This window comes from Leucopleurus acutus, assembly GCF_964270905.1.
Source record: "Leucopleurus acutus genome assembly, chromosome: 4".
In the NCBI taxonomy this organism is placed as follows: domain Eukaryota; kingdom Metazoa; phylum Chordata; class Mammalia; order Artiodactyla; family Delphinidae; genus Leucopleurus; species Leucopleurus acutus.
Window position 1 is genome coordinate 90,893,077 of NC_139146.1, and position 13,184 is coordinate 90,906,260.

Consider the following 13,184-nt stretch of genomic DNA (forward strand, 5'->3'; position numbering starts at 1 on the left):
GGCCTGTCCTGCCTTTCTGGATTTTACACTTTTTTCAGATGGCCCTTTTGACCGGGGGGCAGTGAGACTTCATTGTAGTGCAGATTTCCTTTGCAAGCTTGCTTGGTTGGCCAAAAAGGGCGTATGCGTTTTTTCCTGAATATATTCAGGAAAAAACGCATACGCCCTTTTTGGCCAAGTGCATCATTGTGGACGTTCTGCCTCTTTTCCTATGCTTTACATGCAATTCCAGTCTACCTCCTGAAATCGGTTTCCTGCAATTCTGCCCCGCTTTCTAGTCCTCTTGGCGGCCTTACTTCAATATATATTTGGACGATAGCTGTCATTTATTACTCTTCAGTTTTGTGAATTACAGTGCCCCTGAGCTCCTTTTTTCAACTCGTTTTCTTGTGAGCTGGCCGCAACACTGCAGGATTGCTTCAGGCCCTAGTGTGGTTCTGGCATGGCACGCTGAGCCTTTGCTTAATTCCTCTTCCTGGTGGGAACTGAGAGTTAAATTATCCCGTCCAGACACCTCCAGCTAGTCTCTCATTGGTTCTAGCTATTCCTGTTCATCTTACACAGAAATTCCAACTGGGCCAAATAGGAGGTTAAAGGCACTGACTCTCCAAGTGGGGAGAGTGTTAGTAAAGCATCTAGAATGTTGCACCCGAGTACCAGGGGACGAAAACTGAGACACATTTGAACACGTTTTCCGATCACACGGTGGATCATACTCTGGGTTCCACATGCATGTTTTAGCTGAAGGAAGAATCCCTTAAACATGGAGAGTTGAGACCCATGGAATGGGTACCATGCAATATGACTTCAAAGGGTCTGCATTTGCTCACCGAACCTCACCAATCCTATCACTGCTGCGTTTATGCCGCTGTACACACGCTTGATCCTCTTTCGGAGACATATAAATCCATAGGTTTTAAGATTCTTACTAGTCAGGTATATTCTTAGGCGTTTAATATGGGGTGTTGAGTCCACTTCGTTGAGCAAGGAGTAGCTCTTGTCTATTACATATTTGGCTTATGGAACGGTATCTGTGCTAATTTCAATCTCTGGTTTTATGAAGCACCCCAACTCACCTTTCCACTTAAGCAAGCATAAGTTGGTTTTCTACATTTGACACCCTGTTCTGTTTTGTAATTCAGTTCCTGTGTAGCCAAGTTTACATTCCGTGTAGTAGTGATATCTTATGATGTTTCTTTTTCTGTGTGACTTATTTCACTTAGAATCATCGTACCTGAATCCACTCATTATGCTTCTACGGGCCTGATGACATAGATTTCATTGCTGAGTGATATTGCATTGTACGTAAGTACCACAACTTCTTTATCCATTTTTCGCTTTCTGTGATATTCAACTTGTACCGTAAACGAGGTTCTTGTAAACAGAGCCGTCCCAAACTTTGGGGTGGCTGTGTCTTTTTGATTTTAATTTCCCTAAGCTATAGGACCATAAGTGGAAGTGCCCTAGGCTCTGTTGCTTTGTTTTTTGGATGTTTCAGGAAACACCATACACTTCTCCAGAGTGGCTGCTGGCAATTTACATCCCGCCCATCAGCATAACAAGGCTCCCAGTTCTCCATGGCCTGTCCTGCCTTTCTGGGTTTTACACTTTTTTCAGATGGCCCTTTTGACCGGGGGGCAGTGAGACTTCATTGTAGTGCAGATTTCCTTTGCAAGCTTGCTTGGTTGGCCAAAAAGGGCGTATGCGTTTTTTCCTGAATATATTCAGGAAAAAACGCATACGCCCTTTTTGGCCAAGTGCATCATTGTGGACGTTCTGCCTCTTTTCCTATGCTTTACATGCAATTCCAGTCTACCTCCTGAAATCGGTTTCCTGCAATTCTGCCCCGCTTTCAACTATTCTTGGCTGCCTTACTTCAATATATTTTTGGAAGATAGCTGTCATTTATAACTCTGCAGGTTTGTGAATTACAGTGCCCCTGAGCTCCTTTCTTCAACTCGCTTTCTTGTGAGCTGGCCGCAACACCGCAGGATTGCTTCAGGCCCTAGTTTGGTTCCGGCATGGCATGTTGAGCCTTTGGTTAATTCCTCTTCCTGGTGGGAAATGAGAGTTAAATTTGCCCGTCCAGACACCTCCACCTAGTCTCTCATTGGTTCTCCCTATTCCTGTTCATTTTCCACAGAAATTGCAAACTGGGCCAAACAGGAGGTTAAAGGCACCGACTCTCCAAGTGGGGAGAGTGTTAGTAAAGCGTCTGGAATGTTGCACCCGAGTACCAGGGGACGAAAACTGAGACACATTTGAACACGTTTTCCGATCACACGGTGGATCATACTCTGGGTTCCACATGCATGTTTTAGCTGAAGGAAGAATCCCTTAAACATGGAGAGTTGAGACCCATGGAATGGGTACCATGCAATATGACTTCAAAGGGTCTGCATTTGCTCACCGAACCTCACCAATCCTATCACTGCTGCGTTTATGCCGCTGTACACATGCTTGATCCTCTTTCGGAGACATATAAATCCATAGGTTTTAAGATTCTTACTAGTCAGGTATATTCTTAGGCGTTTAATATGGGGTGTTGAGTCCACTTCGTTGAGCAAGGAGTAGCTCTTGTCTATTACATATTTGGCTTATGGAACGGTATCTGTGCTAATTTCAATCTCTGGTTTTATGAAGCACCCCAAGTCACCTTTCCACTTAAGCAAGCATAAGTTGGTTTTCTACATTTGACACCCTGTTCTGTTTTGTAATTCAGTTCCTGTGTAGCCAAGTTTACATTCCGTGTAGTAGTGATATCTTATGATGTTTCTTTTTCTGTGTGACTTATTTCACTTAGAATCATCGTACCTGAATCCACTCATTATGCTTCTACGGGCCTGATGACATAGATTTCATTGCTGAGTGATATTGCATTGTACGTAAGTACCACAACTTCTTTATCCATTTTTCGCTTTCTGTGATATTGAACTTGTACCGTAAACGAGGTTCTTGTAAACAGAGCCGTCCCAAAATTTGGGGTGGCTGTGTCTTTTTGATTTTAATTTCCCTAAGCTATAGGACCATAAGTGGATGTGCCCTAGGCTCTGTTGCTTTGTTTTTTGGATGTTTCAGGAAACACCATACACTTCTCCAGAGTGGCTGCTGGCAATTTACATCCCGCCCATCAGCATAACAAGGCTCCCAGTTCTCCATGGCCTGTCCTGCCTTTCTGGATTTTACACTTTTTTCAGATGGCCCTTTTGACCGGGGGGCAGTGAGACTTCATTGTAGTGCAGATTTCCTTTGCAAGCTTGCTTGGTTGGCCAAAAAGGGCGTATGCGTTTTTTCCTGAATATATTCAGGAAAAAACGCATACGCCCTTTTTGGCCAAGTGCATCATTGTGGACGTTCTGCCTCTTTTCCTATGCTTTACATGCAATTCCAGTCTACCTCCTGAAATCGGTTTCCTGCAATTCTGCCCCGCTTTCTAGTCCTCTTGGCGGCCTTACTTCAATATATATTTGGACGATAGCTGTCATTTATTACTCTTCAGTTTTGTGAATTACAGTGCCCCTGAGCTCCTTTTTTCAACTCGTTTTCTTGTGAGCTGGCCGCAACACTGCAGGATTGCTTCAGGCCCTAGTGTGGTTCTGGCATGGCACGCTGAGCCTTTGCTTAATTCCTCTTCCTGGTGGGAACTGAGAGTTAAATTATCCCGTCCAGACACCTCCAGCTAGTCTCTCATTGGTTCTAGCTATTCCTGTTCATCTTACACAGAAATTCCAACTGGGCCAAATAGGAGGTTAAAGGCACTGACTCTCCAAGTGGGGAGAGTGTTAGTAAAGCATCTAGAATGTTGCACCCGAGTACCAGGCGACGAAAAGTGAGACACATTTCAACACATTTAGCGATCACACGGTGGATCATACTCTGGGTTCCACATGCATGTTTTACGTGAAGGAAGAATCCCTTAAACCTGGAGAGTTGAGACCCATGGAATGGGTACCATGCAATATGACTTCAAAGGGTCTGCATTTGCTCACCGAACCTCACCAGTCCTATCACTGCTGCGTTTATGCCGCTGTACACACGCTTGATTCTCTTTCGGAGACATATAAATCCGTAGGTTTTAAGATTATTTGTAGTCAGGTATATTCTTAGGCGTTTAATATGGGGTGTTGAGTCCACTTCGTTGAGCAAGGAGTAGCTCTTTTCTATTACATATTTGGCTTATGGAACGGTATCTGTGCTAATTTCAATCTCCGGTTTTATGCAGCACCCCAACTCACCTTTCCCCTTAAGCAAGCATAAGTTGGTTTTCTCCATTTGACACCCTGTTCTGTTTTGTAATTCAGTTCCTGTGTAGCCAAGTTTACATTCCGTGTAGTAGTGATATCTTATGATGTTTCTTTTTCTGTGTGACTTATTTCACTTAGAATCATCGTACCTGAATCCACTCATTATGCTGCTATGGGCCTGATGACATAGATTTCATTGCTGAGTGATATTGCATTGTACGTAAGTACCACAACTTCTTTATCCATTTTTCGCTTTGTGTGGTATTGAACTTGTACCGTAAACGAGGTTCTTGTAAACAGAGCCGTGCCAAACTTTGGAGTGGGTGTGTCTTTTTGATTTTAATTTTCCTAAGCTATAGGACCATAAGTGGAAGTGCCCTTGGCTTTGTTGCTTTGTTTTTTGGATGTTTCAGGAAACACCATACACTTCTCCAGAGTGGGTGCTGGCAATTTACATCCCGCCCATCAGCATAACAAGGCTCCCAGTTCTCCATGGCCTGTCCTGCCTTTCTGGATTTTACACTTTTTTCAGATGGCCCTTTTGACCGGGGGGCAGTGAGACTTCATTGTAGTGCAGATTTCCTTTGCAAGCTTGCTTGGTTGGCCAAAAAGGGCGTATGCGTCTTTTCCTGAATATATTCAGGAAAAGACGCATACGCACTTTTTGGCCAAGTGCATCATTGTGGACGTTCTGCCTCTTTTCCTATGCTTTACATGCAATTCCAGTCTACCTTCTGAAATCGGTTTCCTGCAATTCTGCCCCGCTTTCAACTCCTCTTGGCTGCCTTACTTCAATATATTTTTGGAAGTTACCTGTCATTTATAACTCTGCAGATTTGTGAATTACAGTGCCCCTGAGCTCCTTTCTTCAACTCGCTTTCTTGTGAGCTGGCCGCAACACCACAGGATTGCTTCGGACCCTAGTTTGGTTCCGGCACGGCATGCTGAGCCTTTAGTTAATTCCTCTTCCTGGTGGGAAATGAGAGTTAAATTTGCCCGTCCGGACACCTCCACCTAGTGTCTCATTGGTTCTCCCTATTCCTGTTCAATTTCCACAGAAATTGGAAACTGGGCCAAACAGGAGGTTAAAGGCACTGACTCTCCAAGTGGGGAGAGTGTTAGTAAAGCGTCTGGAATGTTGCACCCAAGTACCAGGGGACAAAAACTGAGACACATTTGAACACGTTTCCCGATCACACGGTGGATCATACTCTGGGTTCCACATGCATGTTTTAGCTGAAGGAAGAATCCCTTAAACCTGGAGAGTTGAGACCCATGGAATGGGTACCATGCAATATGTCTTCAAAGGGTCTGCATTTGCTCACCGAACCTCACCAATCCTATCACTGCTGCGTTTATGCCGCTGTACACACGCTTGATTCTCTTTCAGAGACATATAAATCCATAGGTTTTAAGATTCTTACTAGTCAGGTATATTCTTAGGGGTTTAATATGGGGTGTTGAGTCCACTTCGTTGAGCAAGGAGTAGCTCTTGTCTATTACATATTTGGCTTATGGAACGGTATCTGTGCTAATTTCAATCTCTGGTTTTATGCCGCACCCAACTCACCTTTCCACTTAAGCAAGCATAAGTTGATTTTCTACATTTGACACCCTGTTCTGTTTTGTAATTCAGTTCCTGTGTAGCCAAGTTTACATTCCGTGTAGTAGTGATATCTTATGATGTTTCTCTTTCTGTGTGACTTATTTCACTTAGAATCATCGTACCTGAATCCACTCATTATGCTGCTACGGGCCTGATGACATAGATTTCATTGCTGAGTGATATTGCATTGTACGTAAGTACCACAACTTCTATATCCATTTTTCGCTTTCTGTGATATTGAACTTGTACGGTAAACGAGGTTCTTGTAAACAGAGCCGTCCCAAACTTTGGGGTGGCTGTGTCTTTTTGATTTTAATTTCCCTAAGCTATAGGACCATAAGTGGAAGTGCCCTAGGCTCTGTTGCTTTGTTTTTTGGATGTTTCAGGAAACACCATACACTTCTCCAGAGTGGCTGCTGGCAATTTACATCCCGCCCATCAGCATAACAAAGCTCCCAGTTCTCCATGGGCTGTCCTGCCTTTCTGGATTTTACACTTTTTTCAGATGACCCTTTTGACCGGGGGGCAGTGAGACTTCATTGTAATGCAGATTTCCTTTGCAAGCTTGCTTGGTTGGCCAAAAAGTGCGTATGCGTCTTTTCCTGAATATATTCAGGAAAGAACGCATACGCCCTTTTTGGCCAAGTGCATCATTGTCGACGTTCTGCCTCTTTTCCTATGCTTTACATGCAATTCCAGTCTACCTCCTGCAATCGGTTTCCTATAATTCTGCCCCGCTTTCAAGTCCTCTTGGCAGCCTTACTTCAATATATTTTTGGAAGATAGCTGTCATTTATAACTCTGCAGGTTTGTGAATTACAGTGCCCCTGAGCTCCTTTCTTCAACTCGCTTTCTTGTGAGCTGGCCGCAACACCGCAGGATTGCTTCAGGCCCTAGTTTGGTTCCGGCACGGCATGTTGAGCCTTTGGTTAATTCCTCTTCCTGGTGGGAAATGAGAGTTAAATTTGCCCGTCCAGACACCTCCACCTAGTGTCTCATTTGTTCTCCCTCTTCCTGTTCATCTTCCGCAGAAATTGCAAACTGGGCCAAACAGGAGGTTAAAGGCACTGACTCTCCAAGTGGGGAGAGTGTTAGTAAAGCGTCTGGAATGTTGCAGCCGAGTACCAGGGGACGAAACCTGAGACATATTTGAACACGTTTTCCGATCACATGGTGGATCATACTCTTGGTTCCACATGCATGTTTTAGCTGAAGGAAGAATCCCTTAAACATGGGGAGTTGAGACCCATGGAATGGGTACCATGCAATATGACTTCAAAGGGTCTGCATTTGCTCACCGAACCTCACCAATACTATCACTGCTGCGTTTATGGCACTGTACACACGCTTGATTCTCTTTCGGAGACATATAAATCCATAGGTTTTAAGATTCTTACTAGTCAGGTGTATTCTTAGGCGTTTAATATGGGGTGTTGAGTCCACTTCATTGAGCAAGGAGTAGCTCTTGTCTATTACATATTTGGCTTATGGAACGGTATCTGTGCTAATTTCAATCTCTGGTTTGATGCAGCACCCCAACTCACCTTTCCCCTTAAGCAAGCATAAGTTGGTTTTCTACATTTGACACCCTGTTCTGTTTTGTAATTCAGTTCCTGTTTAGCCAAGTTTACACTCCGTTTAGTAGTGATATCTTACGATGTTTCTTTTTCTGTGTGACTTATTTCACTTAGAATCATCGTACGTGAATCCACTCATTATGCTGCTACGGGCCTGATGACATAGATTTCATTGCTGAGTGATATTGCATTGTACGTAAGTACCACAACTTCTTTATCCATTTTTCGCTTTGTGTGATATTGAACTTGTACCGTAAACGAGGTTCTTGTAAACAGAGCCGTCCCAAACTTTGGGGTGGCTGTGTCTTTTTGATTTTAATTTCCCTAAGCTATAGGACCATAAGTGGAAGTGCCCTAGGCTCTGTTGCTTTGTTTTTTGGATGTTTCAGGAAACACCATACACTTCTCCAGAGTGGCTGCTGGCAATTTACATCCCGCCCATCACCATAACAAGTCTCCCAGTTCTCCATGGCCTGTCCTGCCTTTCTGGATTTTACACATTTTTCAGATGGCCCTTTTGACCGGGGGGCAGTGAGACTTCATTGTAGTGCAGATTTCCTTTGCAAGCTTTCTTGGTTGGCCAAAAAGGGCGTATGCAGTTTTTCCTCAATATATTCAGGAAAAAACCCATATGCCCTTTTTGGCCAAGTGCATCGTTGTGGACGTTCTGCCTCTTTTCCTATGCTTTTCATGCAATTCCCATCTACCTCCTGAAATCGGTTTCCTGCAATTCTGCCCTGCTTTCTAGTCCTCTTGGCGGCCTTACTTCAATATATATTTGGACGATAGCTGTCATTTATTACTCTTCAGGTTTGTGAATTACAGTGCCCCTGAGCTCCTTTCTTCAACTCGCTTTCTTGTGAGCTGGCCGCAACACCACAGGATTGCTTCGGACCCTAGTTTGGTTCCGGCACGGCATGCTGAGCCTTTAGTTAATTCCTCTTCCTGGTGGGAAATGAGAGTTAAATTTGCCCGTCCGGACACCTCCACCTAGTGTCTCATTGGTTCTCCCTATTCCTGTTCAATTTCCACAGAAATTGGAAACTGGGCCAAACAGGAGGTTAAAGGCACTGACTCTCCAAGTGGGGAGAGTGTTAGTAAAGCGTCTGGAATGTTGCACCCAAGTACCAGGGGACAAAAACTGAGACACATTTGAACACGTTTCCCGATCACACGGTGGATCATACTCTGGGTTCCACATGCATGTTTTAGCTGAAGGAAGAATCCCTTAAACCTGGAGAGTTGAGACCCATGGAATGGGTACCATGCAATATGACTTCAAAGGGTCTGCATTTGCTCACCGAACCTCACCAATCCTATCACTGCTGCGTTTATGCCGCTGTACACACGCTTGATTCTCTTTCAGAGACATATAAATCCATAGGTTTTAAGATTCTTACTAGTCAGGTATATTCTTAGGGGTTTAATATGGGGTGTTGAGTCCACTTCGTTGAGCAAGGAGTAGCTCTTGTCTATTACATATTTGGCTTATGGAATGGTATCTGTGCTAATTTCAATCTCTGGTTTTATGCAGCACCCCAACTCACCTTTCCCCTTAAGCAAGCATAAGTTGGTTTTCTACATTTGACACCCTGTTCTGTTTTGTAATTCAGTTCCTGTTTAGCCAAGTTTACATTCCGTTTAGTAGTGATATCTTACGATGTTTCTTTTTCTGTGTGACTTATTTCACTTAGAATCATCGTACCTGAATCCACTCATTATGCTGCTATGGGCCTGATGACATAGATTTCATTGCTGAGTGATATTGCATTGTACGTAATTACCACAACTTCTTTATCCATTTTTTGCTTTGTGTGATATTGAACTTGTACCGTAAACGAGGTTCTTGTAAACAGAGCCGTCCCAAAATTTGGGGTGGCTGTGTCTTTTTGATTTTAATTTCCCTAAGCTATAGGACCATAAGTGGATGTGCCCTAGGCTCTGTTGCTTTGTTTTTTGGATGTTTCAGGAAACACCATACACTTCTCCAGAGTGGCTGCTGGCAATTTACATCCCGCCCATCAGCATAACAAGGCTCCCAGTTCTCCATGGCCTGTCCTGCCTTTCTGGATTTTACACTTTTTTCAGATGGCCCTTTTGACCGGGGGGCAGTGAGACTTCATTGTAGTGCAGATTTCCTTTGCAAGCTTGCTTGGTTGGCCAAAAAGGGCGTATGCGTTTTTTCCTGAATATATTCAGGAAAAAACGCATACGCCCTTTTTGGCCAAGTGCATCATTGTGGACGTTCTGCCTCTTTTCCTATGCTTTACATGCAATTCCAGTCTACCTCCTGAAATCGGTTTCCTGCAATTCTGCCCCGCTTTCTAGTCCTCTTGGCGGCCTTACTTCAATATATATTTGGACGATAGCTGTCATTTATTACTCTTCAGTTTTGTGAATTACAGTGCCCCTGAGCTCCTTTTTTCAACTCGTTTTCTTGTGAGCTGGCCGCAACACTGCAGGATTGCTTCAGGCCCTAGTGTGGTTCTGGCATGGCACGCTGAGCCTTTGCTTAATTCCTCTTCCTGGTGGGAACTGAGAGTTAAATTATCCCGTCCAGACACCTCCAGCTAGTCTCTCATTGGTTCTCCCTATTCCTGTTCATCTTACACAGAAATTCCAACTGGGCCAAATAGGAGGTTAAAGGCACTGACTCTCCAAGTGGGGAGAGTGTTAGTAAAGCATCTGGAATGTTGCACCCGAGTACCAGGCGACGAAAAGTGAGACACATTTCAACACATTTAGCGATCACACGGTGGATCATACTCTGGGTTCCTCATGCATGTTTTACCTGAAGGAAGAATCCCTTAAACCTGGAGAGTTGAGACCCATGGAATGGGTACCATGCAATATGACTTCAAAGGGTCTGCATTTGCTCACCGAACCTCACCAATCCTATCACTGCTGCGTTTATGCCGCTGTACACACGCTTGATTCTCTTTCGGAGACATATAAATCCGTAGGTTTTAAGATTATTTGTAGTCAGGTATATTCTTAGGCGTTTAGTATGGGGTGTTGAGTCCACTTCGTTGAGCAAGGAGTAGCTCTTTTCTATTACATATTTGGCTTATGGAACGGTATCTGTGCTAATTTCAATCTCCGGTTTTATGCAGCACCCCAACTCACCTTTCCCCTTAAGCAAGCATAAGTTGGTTTTCTACATTTGACACCCTGTTCTGTTTTGTAATTCAGTTCCTGTGTAGCCAAGTTTACATTCCGTGTAGTAGTGATATCTTATGATGTTTCTTTTTCTGTGTGACTTATTTCACTTAGAATCATCGTACCTGAATCCACTCATTATGCTGCTATGGGCCTGATGACATAGATTTCATTGCTGAGTGATATTGCATTGTACGTAAGTACCACAACTTCTTTATCCATTTTTCGCTTTGTGTGGTATTGAACTTGTACCGTAAACGAGGTTCTTGTAAACAGAGCCGTCCCAAACTTTGGAGTGGGTGTGTCTTTTTGATTTTAATTTTCCTAAGCTATAGGACCATAAGTGGAAGTGCCCTTGGCTTTGTTGCTTTGTTTTTTGGATGTTTCAGGAAACACCATACACTTCTCCAGAGTGGCTGCTGGCAATTTACATCCCGCCCATCAGCATAACAAGGCTCCCAGTTCTCCATGGCCTGTCCTGCCTTTCTGGATTTTACACTTTTTTCAGATGGCCCTTTTGACCGGGGGGCAGTGAGACTTCATTGTAGTGCAGATTTCCTTTGCAAGCTTGCTTGGTTGGCCAAAAAGGGCGTATGCGTCTTTTCCTGAATATATTCAGGAAAAGACGCATACGCCCTTTTTGGCCAAGTGCATCATTGTGGACGTTCTGCCTCTTTTCCTATGCTTTACATGCAATTCCAGTCTACCTTCTGAAATCGGTTTCCTGCAATTCTGCCCCGCTTTCAACTCCTCTTGGCTGCCTTACTTCAATATATTTTTGGAAGTTACCTGTCATTTATAACTCTGCAGATTTGTGAATTACAGTGCCCCTGAGCTCCTTTCTTCAACTCGCTTTCTTGTGAGCTGGCCGCAACACCACAGGATTGCTTCGGACCCTAGTTTGGTTCCGGCACGGCATGCTGAGCCTTTAGTTAATTCCTCTTCCTGGTGGGAAATGAGAGTTAAATTTGCCCGTCCGGACACCTCCACCTAGTGTCTCATTGGTTCTCCCTATTCCTGTTCAATTTCCACAGAAATTGGAAACTGGGCCAAACAGGAGGTTAAAGGCACTGACTCTCCAAGTGGGGAGAGTGTTAGTAAAGCGTCTGGAATGTTGCACCCAAGTACCAGGGGACAAAAACTGAGACACATTTGAACACGTTTCCCGATCACACGGTGGATCATACTCTGGGTTCCACATGCATGTTTTAGCTGAAGGAAGAATCCCTTAAACCTGGAGAGTTGAGACCCATGGAATGGGTACCATGCAATATGACTTCAAAGGGTCTGCATTTGCTCACCGAACCTCACCAATCCTATCACTGCTGCGTTTATGCCGCTGTACACACGCTTGATTCTCTTTCAGAGACATATAAATCCATAGGTTTTAAGATTCTTACTAGTCAGGTATATTCTTAGGGGTTTAATATGGGGTGTTGAGTCCACTTCGTTGAGCAAGGAGTAGCTCTTGTCTATTACATATTTGGCTTATGGAACGGTATCTGTGCTAATTTCAATCTCTGGTTTTATGCCGCACCCAACTCACCTTTCCACTTAAGCAAGCATAAGTTGATTTTCTACATTTGACACCCTGTTCTGTTTTGTAATTCAGTTCCTGTGTAGCCAAGTTTACATTCCGTGTAGTAGTGATATCTTATGATGTTTCTCTTTCTGTGTGAATTATTTCACTTAGAATCATCGTACCTGAATCCACTCATTATGCTGCTACGGGCCTGATGACATAGATTTCATTGCTGAGTGATATTGCATTCTACGTAAGTACCACAACTTCTATATCCATTTTTCGCTTTCTGTGATATTGAACTTGTACGGTAAACGAGGTTCTTGTAAACAGAGCCGTCCCAAACTTTGGGGTGGCTGTGTCTTTTTGATTTTAATTTCCCTAAGCTATAGGACCATAAGTGGAAGTGCCCTAGGCTCTGTTGCTTTGTTTTTTGGATGTTTCAGGAAACACCATACACTTCTCCACAGTGGCTGCTGGCAATTTACATCCCGCCCATCAGCATAACAAGGCTCCCAGTTCTCCATGGGCTGTCCTGCCTTTCTGGATTTTACACTTTTTTCAGATGACCCTTTTGACCGGGGGGCAGTGAGACTTCATTGTAATGCAGATTTCCTTTGCAAGCTTGCTTGGTTGGCCAAAAAGTGCGTATGCGTTTTTTCCTGAATATATTCAGGAAAGAACGCATACGCCCTTTTTGGCCAAGTGCATCATTGTCGACGTTCTGCCTCTTTTCCTATGCTTTACATGCAATTCCAGTCTACCTCCTGCAATCGGTTTCCTATAATTTTGCCCCGCTTTCAAGTCCTCTTGGCAGCCTTACTTCAATATATTTTTGGAAGATAGCTGTCATTTATAACTCTGCAGGTTTGTGAATTACAGTGCCCCTGAGCTCCTTTCTTCAACTCGCTTTCTTGTGAGCTGGCCGCAACACCGCAGGATTGCTTCAGGCCCTAGTTTGGTTCCGGCACGGCATGTTGAGCCTTTGGTTAATTCCTCTTCCTGGTGGGAAATGAGAGTTAAATTTGCCCGTCCAGACACCTCCACCTAGTCTCTCATTTGTTCTCCCTCTTCCT